This window comes from Jatropha curcas, chromosome 2 (genome assembly GCF_041381405.1).
Source record: "Jatropha curcas cultivar XTBG-Jc1 chromosome 2, XTBG_Jcur_1.0, whole genome shotgun sequence".
Classification (NCBI taxonomy): Eukaryota; Viridiplantae; Streptophyta; class Magnoliopsida; order Malpighiales; family Euphorbiaceae; genus Jatropha; species Jatropha curcas.
The window spans coordinates 28,819,637-28,834,437 of NC_143152.1; the positions used below are offsets into that span (position 1 = coordinate 28,819,637).

The 14,801-nt window shown below is 29.0% G+C and overlaps 2 long non-coding RNA genes across 2 annotated transcripts; both read right to left on the reverse strand.

The window, feature by feature from the left end:
* Nucleotides 1-2,564: 2,564 nt before the first annotated feature.
* Nucleotides 2,565-4,872, reverse strand: LOC149498558 (uncharacterized). Its single transcript, XR_016319477.1, has 2 exons — nt 4,731-4,872; nt 2,565-2,956 (listed from the first exon to the last, which is right to left on the reverse strand). It is a non-coding gene; the product is annotated as an uncharacterized LOC149498558 (long non-coding RNA).
* Nucleotides 4,873-9,512: 4,640 nt separating this feature from the next.
* On the reverse strand, nt 9,513-10,784 carry LOC110009602 (uncharacterized). The gene is made up of 3 exons (XR_016319683.1): nt 10,446-10,784; nt 10,096-10,163; nt 9,513-10,002 (listed from the first exon to the last, which is right to left on the reverse strand). It is a non-coding gene; the product is annotated as an uncharacterized LOC110009602 (long non-coding RNA).
* Nucleotides 10,785-14,801: the final 4,017 nt, after the last annotated feature.

The following is a 14,801-nucleotide window of genomic DNA, read 5'->3' on the forward strand; positions in this document are numbered from 1 at the left end:
TTTAATGTGGATAATTCTATGTTAAATTAAAAACATTAAAAGCATAAATAAAAAATACAGACTCCGAAAGATAAAGTTGCTGATAAATACAAATAATACATAAACAAAATTCACTATTCACTAAATCAAGGAAGATAAAAAATTAGTTACACTAAATATAAACTTACAATTTTTTTTTTTTTCCATTGTTCATACGTCTATCACTTAGTGCGTAACCTTGCCATATTTTGAAGTATTTTTCCTCAAATTGCAATTGGAATAGTTGAAAAAATATGAGATTTCTTGTTGAGGCTGTCATAGTAAAAGTTACGGATGGAGAATAATCACTGTTTTGTATCACAATAACTCGATCCTAATAAAAATCTTGTAGAAACCAATCAATAAACAGAGTGTGTTAGAGTAATTGTGATAGATGAGCAGAAGAATAAATAAAAAAATAATTAAAAACAATGAAAAATTGATTTAAGAGGATGCATATTTTTATAGTCCGTGTAAAATTAAAAAAGAACAATAAAAATACGGAAAAAAATATAGAAGAGAAATACAAAAATGATACATGATCATATCTAAACTTTGTGTTTTTTTCCAACCGTTCTTCATTTAACAATGATATTAATGAAAAATCAAATAAAAAAATAAATGAACCAATAAAAATAGAAAAAGTGAATTATAAACAAAGAAATGGAAGAGAAGGAAAAGAATTATATAGTAAAAAAAAAAAAAAAAAAAAGAGAATGGGTGTAGCAAGCAAGATTTACAGGTAAATAATGGAAGAATCAACGACGCTGGAGTAATTAGAGAAACTTTTGATCTTAGATGACCTTTGCTTTTCGTGCTAAAGATAGCAATCTTGATGCACCAGTATTCTTTCTTTAGCATTGTGTACAATTTCTTAAACCCTATTTTATCACATTTCTTTTCTCTTTCTCAACTTTAGCATGCAGATTAATGGAAAAAGAATTATTGAGATTTGAGTAATTTTGTTATAATTCAAGTGATTTAATTATTTTCTCAATTATTATGTGGAATCTTAAGTGACTAATAAAACAAAAAAATATAAAAAATATAATTAAATTACAATTTTTGTTTAGTTTTTTAATATACCTTTATTTAATTATCAACTAATGACGGAGCAGGTTGTCATTACTCACTTAAATCCTATTTAATTGTCATTACTCACTTAAATCTCAGAAAAGAATTTGTTTCCGTCTTGCATGGTTTATCAGAATATTGATTTTCATTACAGCAAGTCATTAGACGACTCTTTTGACTAGTTTTTCTTAAACAGATTCGTCGATCATGTCTGCATCTGCATGCATTAGCATTTGCGACAAAATTATTTTTGGCTTTTTGCATGCCTAATCTCTGACAAGCTCCACTTAATTAATAAATTAAGTTTGTATTTATGCATTTTCTGATTTCAAGTAATTCAAATTAATAATCGATCCAATGAAATTAGTTGAATCGATTAAGGACCCTTCGTTCGTTATGATTACTATTTTTAATTTTTTAAAACATGGACAAAATTTGTGGTGATAAACAACATTATGATTACTATTATTAGACTTCCTATAAAAAAGTATCATAACATATTGATCTATATATCATATCTCATATCTGTAGTTTCGGTTCAAGTTAAATAATCTTATAAATAAATTAATAAAATTAATACACTATATAAAAATAATTAATATTTTTTTAGTCATGTGTCTCTATGTTAAGCTCGAAATAATATTTTGATAAAACCTGTAAATCCAATAGTTATGACTCTGGACTTAACCTTATAATTTAGGCAAAGTGCATCTAAAAATACAATTAAATTTGATTCATTTAACCGCCTATTAGTAGAAATAACTAATTAAAATTTTCACATTAATATTCAAATCATCAATAATTTTATTTTTATAGAAAAATTTTTTTAAAAAACTAATTATTGCAATTCAAGATGAAAAATATATAAATAATGGGAACAGAATTGCATAAATTTGATATATGGATTCACTACAAAAAAAACGGCATTTTGCGACCGACCAATCGGTCGCAAAATGCCAAAAAATCGGTCGCTAAATTCAATTAGCGACCGATTTGCGACCGATATTTGTTGGTCGCAAATATGCTCGTCGCAAAATATTTTGCGACCGATTTTTTCGTCAGTCGCAAATTAGCGACCGATAAATCGGTCGCAAAATGGTCGCAGAAAATTCTGTCGCAAGTCGGTCGCAAATCGGTCGCAAATTGTAAATTTAAAATTTTTATTTGTGGTCGCTAATCGGTCGCAAATCGGTCGCAAAATTGAAAAAAAATTAAAAAAAATAAATATTATTATAAAACCATAATTTTTTCGCAACTGTGAAAATTGACATATATATATATATATATATATATATATATATATATATATATATATATATATATATATATATATATATATATATCACAAACGCAATTCAAAAACAATATAAAAATGTAACAAAATGTCACAAAACAAAATGACAAACTAAAAAGAACACCACTATCAAAACCAACTCAACTCCATAAAAAAAAAAAAAAAAAAAAAAAAGAACTAAAATCAGTGAACTTATTCAACATATATTATAGCCACCCAGAAAAATATGTTCCACTTCTACATTAATAACAGTTGCAAATACAGTGCTTTGCAGCAACATATTCCAACTCCTTATGTTGTAGCCTATAAATTAGGGTGACATGGCCCCTCTTTTAAAAAAATTGTCACCCGATGTTACTTTCATCTTCTCTTTCAATTTGCTTTTTTTTTTTTTTGGGACAACATCCTTTACCTGGCTCTTCAACATGTCAATCATCTATGGCTCACTGCACCGCTCATTATTGCTGGGTACTGCAGAACTTGGTATCTGAAGGGATTCACTAGTTCCGCAACGTTCCCAATTGCAATATCATTTTTTCTCGAAAATAATTTCCACAACTGCTCCACATACTGTCAAACAACAATTATATTGCGACATTAAACGGTCATAATTTTGGGTAACAGAAATTTATCATTAACATATGATAAATATACTACTGTGATTCATCCCTTCGTTACAATGAGTTTAGGTTGCATTACCTTATTCATGACTCTGACAAATACTCGGATGATAGCACGGTACACATTACCTTTGCCAACATATAATTAGCAAGAGAGACAACCCAATATATACAAAATGTAACAAGTGTAAAAGGTATGATTTATTATTAGCTCTTGTAACAAGTGTAAAATATCAAATGCTTGAAACTAAAAAGCAATAAGTAGACCTCATATTGGGAAGATAACAATAAAATGAAAAGTACTTCAACCTTGGAGCTACATATTTAATGGTAAACATAATTTTAATCTTTGTATCCTAAAATAGTAACTACAAACTTGAATAAATGGTCCATTGATTAGGAAATAGTTCAACTTTAATTGGAAAGAGTTACAACTTTAACTTCAAAGTATAAGCAAATTGACATATTATTCAAACTGACTTTAAATTTGTCCATCAACTCTTTTTCTATTTTGTAACTCCTTATCTGCTGCCATTGGTAAATTACAAATAATTTTAATTTGAATATAACATATTTTCCTATTCTAAACTGCATGTTGATTATATCATGTCATTACCATGCAATGTTAGTCTTATTATTTAACGTCTTATTTTTCTCACTTGATTTATTTGTGATCCAATATCTGCATATAAAAATTAATCCTTTTGTTTGTATTTATCAAAGGGTAGAAATAGGGGATAGAAGAATTCTTCAGTACTGAGTATAATTAGCCCCTAATTAGACCCTAATAATTATTTAGTTTATTCATATTTCTTGTGCTAATTGCATGCAATTTCACTTGTAGCTAAATCTTTCAAGTCCTAAACTATTACTTCAAACATGTATCATACATAATAAGCTTTTTGAATCATCTAATATAATTGATATGGTCTTTGAATGTATGACCAGAATATAGCACTTAGCCTAAAAAAACTACTTTAATATTCACTTATATCCACTCTTATCCACTCTTATCCACTCTTATTGGTCAATATATGATACTACAAAATTTGCAAAACAATATTCACAAATAATAGGACATGGAGATCGCACTAGGATGCACAACAGGTGGTTGCTCCATTCCAATTGTCCTGTTCTATATTAGTGAATTTAAAAACATTAAAACACACTTTGATTTAACGAAAACAGACTACTATTTGGTTAAAACTTCATAATCATTTAGCGAAAATAAGTTACTATTTTCCAAACCAGATTTTCCAAATAAAAAAAATCACAACAAACAGTTTGCTACCATTTATGGTCTCCTTAACGTGTAAAGAGAAAGATGAATAAGAGTGTCTCGATCAAATAAGGCATGATAATTAAAAATAAAAAAAAAAACAAAGATAAAAAATAACAATTACAGAATGATTAACAAGGAGATGTCAATCAACTTTTAATAATGAAAAAATTAAATCAAATTGTAATTACTTGTGAATCTTCACCCGATGAATGCAGTTGAATCTGAGAAGAGGATAGGATAATACAACGAAGAGAAGAGATGAAAGGGTTTTGTTGAGGTATTTTTGTTCAATTCAGCTGGGCATCTCTAAAACATGGTGTGCGTTTGGGCGCTCTAATATTTTGCCCTAAAAAATTATATGGGTAGTGGTAGATATTTAACAATTCGCCCCTAATTTAGTGCCCTAAAAAAAATAAAAAAAAAAAAAAATCGCAAGACTTACCTCAACTTGTGTCCAAATAGCAATGGAGTGACCGGAGTTGCAATGGAGCAGAGATGGCGGCGACAGGCGGGCTGGAGCGGCGTCAGGATGGACTGGAGTGGCGCTGCGAAAGGAGGAGAGGAGAGGAGGAGTAGAAGAAAGAAAGAAGAAGAAAGAAGAAGGAGGGCGTCTGGCATTTAAAGCCCTAAAATTTGCGACCGACTGGTCGGTCGCAAATGTCCTTAATATCGGTCACAATTTTTTAACTCGGCAACGTCGTTTTACTTCGCAATAAAATTGCGACCGATTTGCGACTAAACCTGTCGGTCGCAAAAAATCGGTTGCAAATCAGTCGCAAATCGATCTCAGAACTTATTCCTAATTTTGAAGCGCGCAATTTTGCGACGGAAAAAACGTTGTCGCAAATCGGTCGCAAAATCGGTCGCAAATCCGTAGTACACTAGTCGCAAACTGAAAAAGAAACTCGCGGAAATTTTTAGCGCTATAATTAGCGACTGTTTGTCTATAGGTCGCAATTCGGTCGCAAAATTGCGACTGATTTTAGGCGGTCGCAAAAATCGGTCGCAAATCGGCGATTTTTTTGTAGTGATTCAACTATACAAAAAAAGTAATCAATAATAATATTTATTTAAATAATAGTATTCATGACCATACACGGAAAATTTTTTTTTTAATTAATTTAGTGTATGAGACCTTCCATATAGCGGGTGGAGGCATGTCTTATCCTAAATCATAAGATAAATTAAGCAATATGACAGGCTGTATATCTTCAAGAATGTGAAACACGAAATGATTAGAAAAGTCAAATTATTGATAATCTTTAATATAATTTATAAAATAAAAATTAGAAACAGGAAGAAAAGAAATATTTTAGTAATTTTTTATTATTTCGAGGCATAAGGGTGTGTATGGATTCAGTCAGGACATGAATTATATAATTTTCAATCCAAATTAAAATATCGACATAAAAAATAAGTCGTATTACATTTTTTAAAATGGGAGAGGAGGGAGATTCAGATAAAAAAAATGAATGGGTTAGGTTGGAAATCAATAGGATTTTTCTTATTCTTATTAATTTCATTTTACAGAAAAAAATAAAATTTCTATAGTCATTAATTACAACCAAACAAAATTCATGAATAGAAATTTAAATCAAAAAAGCCAAATAATTCAATTATGGATCCACTATAAAGTCATAATTGAATGTAGAAAAATTACTAGTTGTTACTCTTTAGTTAATAAGAGCATCACGTATAATAAAATAAAATAATTTCAAAAATTAGTAAAATTTTATATATATCTTGTGCATTTTAACTCACCCTTGTGTTGATTATTGTTGCTTTAGGTTGATTTAAATTTTTTAATACTTACTTTATCTAATCCCTAACATCATTTGAAAGATAAGTAATAATATCATTCGACATAACCAATAATTAGGTAATCATGTTAATTATGATTAATATTTTCTTTTGTATTGATTAATTTTCTTTTCGTTTAATAGAAAAAATTTATTTAGAAAAATTATAGAAGAAAAATTTACATTGAAAATTTATTTTATTAATTATGCCTTTAAAATTTATTGGTACGGGCTCAGTCATAGTTGAGAAACTATTCTGTTCCAAAATAACGTTCAAAATAATTAATATAGAATTAAAATTTGGGACAGTTTTCGAGAACGGACACCAAATTTCCATGGTCCCATGCACACTTTTAGAGGCATCTTAATTTTTTAAACTTAGAACTTGTTTTTCTTTTTGGTATATATATGCTAAAGAAATAAAAATAAAAATTGAACCGTCCAACCACTTTAGACTTTTAAATTTAGCGTTGTTCGGATTTGCACAGGAGACACAATGCCAGAGATATATAAAATAAAATATATATATATATATATATATATATATATAGGTTATATTGAATTTGTATTTTAATCATTTTTAATTAATTATATCTGCATTAGTTTCTGTTCAAACTTAAATAATTTTGTAAATTAATTATACAAAGCTATAATTAATTTTTGTTTACACATGTACAATGTATTTACAGTTTGAGCTGGAAATAATATTCAAATAAAATTTGCATTCCTAACCGTGATGATTGTGGATTTCAAACCTCCTATATAAATTTTTCCTAAACGTGCAATTATATTCTGTTAACCTTACTGCCTATTAATGAAAAGAACAAATGGTTTCACATTTTTTTGATTTATATCACATTTTGAGTTAAGTTTAGTCATGTTTGCACCGATTTATGGGGGAAAACGTTACCAACTGGGATTTCTCTATTTACAATGTTTGGACATTCAACCTCTTATTGAAGGGATCTTAGTTCTTTTCACTTAGATCAATTCTCGTTGGTCTAATATTTTTACATTAATATCCAAATTTATATAGTTTTTAAATATAATTTTATTGAATAAAAAATTAGAAATAAGAAGAAAATAAATACCTAATATAATTATTTCTTTATAATGTAAGAGATACCTAATATAAGATAGTTTTAACATGGCCTGATACTTTCAAATTTTAAATTTGGCCTCGACACAAACACATAATTAAATAAGGTGTTTTGGCCTTTGAAAGAGCTAAGAGGTCTTGCAATGTACTTGCATTGAAGCCAGAACATTTAGGACATAATTAAATGTTCTTGCTGGAGTCGAAGCATTTCCCCACATGTTTAGTTCCTAAATTGACACGTAAGTCTCACAAAGCAAACTTAACGAAGATAATAATAGTAATATAATTAAACTAATAAGTTTTGCTTATGCAATCTTAATAGTAACTTTTCATTCTTCCCAGGACATGTTTGAACAAGATTTGAGACATTTTTTCTGTAAATTTTACGATTATTTTCTTAAATATTCGCGAAATTCATAAATGAATTATTGAAATAAAATATTAAGACTTTAAAATAATAAAATATATAATTATTTATAACATAACATAACAACGTAATACCATAACCATGTCAAAAAACACGTAATACCATAACAAAATTTTATATATTATTTATAATCGTATGGTTCTTTAGCTAGAATTGTTTTAACCTTCAGAGTCAAAATCAAATAGTAAATACATATATAACCTAGCAAATATACAATTAAGTTTTTATGAATATTTTGTATTTTGACATCTTAATCGATTATAAATTTTATTATTCTATTTTTCTTAAATGTTCATCGTCTTGTTGATGAAAAAAAAAATGTACTTGCATATCAGTGACATCAAATAAATGGGAGTGTATATTGCTCCTTCCGTTTAAAATTATATTCTCAATTTTCTTTTTGGTGTCCCAGAATAATAGTAGTTTCATTTATATTTTTAGAAATATTTTTTTTTTATTTTCTCTCAAAATCTTTATATAATTATGTGTGTGAATAATTAATATTAGTTAAATTTGCTAGACAGTGAAAAAAAAGTTTGAAAATAGTTAATTCTGAAATTGTATATAAACTACTCATCTTATTTTGAAAGTCTCAAAAATCATTAATATACAATTTTTAGTATATTATGGAAAAACTAAGAAAAAAATAAAATTAAACTATTTAATTTACTATTTTTAAAAATAGGTGAAAAGAACTGAGACTATAATTTTGAGATGGATGGAATATTATATTATCATATCTCGCAGCAAATAAATTCATTGGTTTAATAGAATAAAGATAGCCAAGAAAGACCTTAACAAATTTAAGAAACTAATCTAAGTTAAGAGGCTTATCCGACGCACCCACACCTACTCCTAAATAAGTTAAAGAAAACTGAGCCAAAACATCAAACAACACATCATTCATTCTTGAAATAAGAATAAAGAACTAAGACTCATAACGTTACACCCAAGTAAGAAAATATTTTTTGGTCTTAACTAGTATCCCAGCCCACTGTACTAGAACTAAATCCTGTACGCACTGGATCGATCCACTAAGAAATAAAGTGGGCCAATGAGTATTTATTTCATCATAAGGATCGAACCCTTGACCTCACTTAAGGGATAAGAGTGTCGAACTATTCATCTCAACGCTCATTAGTCAAACAAAAAAATATTTTGTCGCATGCACTCCTTTTTTTTTGCTAATGAATCTTAGAACTAATTCCTGAGTAACAAAAGCTTATCAAGTTTGTTGAATTTTTTTCCACAAATGCCAAGACTTTAATTTGTCCTTATGTAAGACCCAACCTTAAGCAATTTTTGAATCTGATTCGATCAACAAGGGGCTTGGCTTTAAAGAAGATGAAGCAAAAATGTGAAGAGGTTCATACAAGGCCAAAAACTCAGCTTCATTCGAGTCCAAAATCCCACCGATAAAAATATATATATATATATATATATATATATAATTCGCAACACCCAATGAGTTTCTAGAAACTCATCTAATGTCCGTTGGACCTACCTTACCAATTAGAACAGAGCCTGATGTACTCAATACATCATCCAACTAGTTAAAATGTTAAATGTTATATAAAAGTTGATGAACAGAGCCTGAGGCCATACCTCTCCCAAGTAGTGTCTTTTTCTACTCATTTCCCTCATCTCAGCCTCCTCTCTCCTTCCTAATATATTAACCGCTAATTGTTACATCTGGATATACAAATTGCTACGGGCTTGTTGTAAGCTTAGATCCATCGTCTAAATTTATTAATCTCCTATTAGATCAGATCAGTAACGAAGTTTGAGTAATTACAAGTGATTAAGATGAGTCTAAAGCATTTCTTTGCTGGTTACTACGTGGTAGCTCCTTATGCATGCGAGTTTAGGAAATTAAATATTTCATTTTGCAAGAAATGATAGAGATAATATTAAACGTCATTTATTTATTTTAGATCATTGATCAGAGAGTATATTACTACATTTTCATCAATAATTAACAGCAACATGGCTAATCTTATTTAGATATTTAGCCAAAAGTAGGAGTACATTTAGCTAATCTTATTTAAACTGAGATGCTTAACCTAATTACTACTCATTGGTCACATAATAGTTGGGATCAAGCATTGAAAATACACTCCAAAAACCATTGAAAATAATTATTAATTGTACTACAAAAACGAAGTTGATAACTTATTCAGTGAGATTAAAAAAAAAAAAAAAAAAATACACTCCAGCTCCAATAATTATTTACCCTCCAGCTCCAAGCTGCTGTGTAAGCAACTTTATCAGGCACTGAAACATCACCAATGAGCACAGATTCATTTACCGATGCTGCACCGCCGAAATGGACAATTCCTCTAACATTAAATTTATCCACAAGGATTTGCACAGTCGTGCCCACGTTGACCTAATTCATATATTGTAATAATAATGGAGAATGTTAAATACACAAATTTATGAAAAGATTTTTACTATGTATATAAACAAAGGAAAATCCTACCATTAGTTCCCCGGCCCTTGCATATACAACGTCTGTTCCGTTAATTTTCCCAATGCGAAATATTTTTCCTGTACAAATACAAGAAGCGGTAATGGTCTATCAAACAAATGTAAACTTTTGAACAGTAATCATTGCCCATGTTTTTTTTTTTTTCTGAAAGCTAAAATACCAGAACTTAACAGTCGTCATTAATAGCAGATTTAAGTCAAAAACTTAAAAGAGTCATCACTTCAGACTAATTAATATAGCTTTCAGAAATTTTTAATTCAATTTGTTATTTATAATAATACCAAACAGACCCTTTTTGAATGAATTAAAAAGAAGCTGGTAACGAAGAAAGGATGGGTTACCAGCAATATTCTGAGTGGAGGTAACAGTGAAGACTCCAGATTTATTGAGTAAACACTCAGCCGCACTCGTAAGAGAAACAACGCCCACAGGAGATGTTTGCATGCCAGTGGGTTTTTGTTTAATTTCATGCATGGGGTTTCTCAAACTCAGTGGCATGGACTGTTGCGCCATAGCTAACAGCCCAAGAACCACCACTGAGATTTGAATTGCCCACCTTGCTAAAGCCATTTGATTTGGTGAGATTTAGAGAGAAAATTAAGAGAGTATATTTTTGAAGCGAAGTGAGATGGTTGATACAATAACCTAAACGAAGGCAACGTTTTGGTTGGTGTTTTTGCTCTTCCTCGACAAGGCCTTATATAGACGCAAGTAAGGCACTATTTCATGGCTATCCCATTCCATGTAATTGAAAAATAATAATAAAATCAACAGCCACATGTTTCATGAAAAAATAATGGAGAAAACCAAAGATCAAGGATTGGTTCACATGGCACGTAACGCAAAGTGGAGTTTCAAACATGGACTTGGTGCCTCGATTATAAATGATGATTTTTCTTGTTTTCTCTTTTATAAATTCTTTGTTTTCAATATTGATTTTTCTAAATTGTATCTTAAGATGAACTTTACTTACCAAGTAAAGTATTTTAAATTTAAAATAGCTAGTGTTAGAAAAATTTTATTTGATGCAATTCTAGTTCTAAAATGGAAATAAGTGTGCAAATTAAAAAAGTAGAAAAAAGTAGTTATGTGAAAATCAGTTAAGTATAAAAAAAAAAAAAAAACGGAGGAAAAAGTATAAATTAGGTTTGAAAATGAGTTTTGATTATAAAAGCCAACAGTTAGGTATACATATATACATGTTAAAGCTCTATCAAAATAAATTATGGAATAATTTGAGTAAAAAAATCATTTTCTCTTGAATTCCAAAAAAAGTTGGTCTTTTGTCTCGTTTTAATTTATAAACATAAGTTGCTAATAAATTTTTTTTTATTTTACCAAGAGTCCTCCATCACCCGTTTAACGGTTAGATGAGAGACTAATCCGGAAAGAAAGAGCGATTATATTTTAAATGCCATATCTAAGATGCTGAATTCATAACTCGATTGTGCGATCACCAAAGTGAGATATAACGCAATTCAACTATTAAACCAAGCTACGTCGGATAAGTTGTTAGTAAATTTAATAAAAAGAAAAGAAGAGGCCCGGATAAAGTTAGTATCTATCCTAGCATACAAAAAATATTATTTTTTTTATAAAAATATTAATATTTTTAGTCACGTGCTAAATTTAATATTTTTTTTTATTATATCGAAAGAATTACAGAGATAGGCATTACCTATACCATGTGCTCAACCAGGACAGTGAGGGAAAGGGGTAACTGAAAAACAAATGAGACGAGACAACGCACTCTAAAATTAACAATTATTTCAAAGGGCTTTCTTTTTTGTCGCTAAAGCTCTAACCTTGTCGCCAAATCATTTTGTGACAGGATATAATCAACACTTTCTTTTTGCTAAATATTTCTTGCGGCGATTAGAAAACTTTCTTAGTAATGAAAATTTAAAAAAAAAAATTAAGTTTTTTGATGTTTCCAAAACAGGTAACTGAATTAAAACTTAATAGTGTATATATATGATGGGAGATGATTTTAATTGCAAGATTGTTTATCTTCATAACATTTAAAACTTTACAGAAAATGACGTATTGCACCCTAAAAATATATGATGTTATAACATCTCTCCCTCTCCACATTAACAATAATAGATTTTTATTAATTTGATACATGATTATTATAATTTTTCAAACAATAAATTTTTATTTTTTAATTATATAATAATGGTTTAATCAATTTAATTTTATAATTAAAATATTCAATAGAAAAATTTTATAAATTAAGATATTAATTGATAAAGAAATTAGTGGCCATTTCATATTTTTTGCACATAGAAAAGTTAATATAATATTTTTCTAGATGAAACTAATATTAATTTGTTTTCAAGAAAAATGACTTCATAGTTTATATTTTTAAAAGAAAAAAAAATCTTCTATTTGATTTTGATAAATTTCACTAGTCTCTAATATTCATGTAAATTTGAAAAAAAAATAACGTACCTTCTCATCAAATATTTTTAAATTATAAATATATATTTTCTACAAAAATTAACAGAGCATACCAATTAAGAAACAAGGACTATCTTATAACATATGATGGGAGATGATTTTAATTGCAAAATTATTTATATACTTTAAGTTTCAAGCAAATATCTTAAATTTTAAATACTTTATTTGACCGAGTATCACAAATTCTTTATAAATTTGTAACTCTTGGTATAATTATTTGTATTAAATTTCTTAACATATCGGGTATACATACATATGCTTGGTATATTTCTCCTTGCTGATTCACACGGGATTCCACGTGCCCCATGCTACTTGGGTCAGAGCGTAAGCTAGTGATGCTTTCGGCTACTGGACTCTCGCCATCTAGGGTGCAGCACTCCACCGCTTCGCCTAGCAGCACGACGCTTGTATTGCTCTCCCACAATCCCGTTTTCACGGTTTAGGCTGCTCCCATTTCGCTCGCCGCTACTACTATTATGATCACTGGATAATTAGATTTCATTTTAAAAGAATGTAAATTAATTAAAAAATATCCTATAATTATAAATAAAGAAATAGTACTATTTATTTATGTGGCGGAAGGCCGCGGGAAATGATTTTGCTTGTTTTTTTGAGAAGATAATGATTGTGCAATTGCGAGATATAGAGTTCCAATTTGCATGAAACTGATCGGATAGGTTAAATTTCTGACAAGTTGGACAAAAACGACACCGCATGGACAATAATTGTGAAACCCACTGACTTGTATTTTCTTCTAATAAAGAAGCATATGGCGCAATCCAATTCCGATTCGCCACATTTTATACATCATCAACGTCCAACAGATTTTTCCTACTCACCAAATTATTTGGTCTCATTAAAACCTATTTTTAAAACTACTACTTTCTCAAGTTTTTCACCCTACCTTCATTTTTTTTTTACTGTAGTATTCACTCAACTCATGAATGTTTGAACTTCAAGAAGCCAAGTGTTTGATTGATATTAAAAATTTATAAAAGATTTTAACAAACAGTTATATCAATAGAAATCAACTGTATTTTTATTTATAAAATTAAGAGTTTGAAAATTTAGAGTTGCTACTTGAGAGAACTTATCTTAATATTATCACATCCATACACCTTGAATTTGAAGACATGAATAAAAAAAAAAAATTCCTTTGAAACTTTAGAATAATTTTTTCAAAAATAGAAACAATTTCAATCAAAGCTCATACAATTCATAATAATTTCCCAAAAAAAATTATAGAAAAACTTAATTGTTAATTTTAACTGTAGTTTGAAGATATTCAAGTGGTTACAAATCTCACATCCACCGTATATGTATAGAAGCTTTTTAAGTAGTTGTTCGTAAAGACAAGAAGCGTTATTTTTTATATTGCTCGGCCACTTAATGTTTGAATTAACTTTTAGAAATTAATATAATTTTTCTGAAAAGACAATTAATGTTATTGAACTGACATATAAAATCCACAAAAAAAACATATAAAAGTAATAAATTAACTACCTAATTGGTTGATATTAATTTTTTAACTTTAGTTCAACCCAAGTTTAAATAAGCCCACGTCACATTGTTTTTACCTCATGCTTTGTAGCCTCCGAAACATGTTACTCCACTGTTACTTTCAGAAGCATTTATAGCCGTAGGATTAGGTTTGGTGTTCCGTTGGAAACAGGTCTGAGTTTATTTTTGTTAAATTTTAATGGACGATGCACAAATTTGAACCGATAAAAAGGCGGTCTACATCCTACCCTATCGGACAATCACTTTGTCCTCTATAAGAATAATTTCAGCCTGACATGTGGATAAGACTTGTTAAATTCTAACACCACATCAGAATACGTTGGTCCCACCTCTGCACTTATGTATTAAAAGCCAACCACGAAAAAAGACAAAATTTAGTTTGGGTTTGATTTTATTTTTCGTTGGTTCAAATTTTATTTATTTTTAAAAGATAATTTATCTTTTTTCGTTGGTTCAAATTGAATTTCAGAATATACATATATATATCTATACATATATATAGAGAGAGTTTTTTATTTTTTTTTTCTCTCTCTTTTGGGACATATTTGATTTGCATAATATGGTGAAACATGCAGGACGTACACGTTAAAACAAAAAGTGTATGAAAGCATTAATGCAGGCTCTATTCATTGGACGATGTTGATAGGTGGGTCCCATACCCTCCCAAAAGATTGTCTTGTCTACTTTAATTTAGATAGTGGGACCTGCGAATA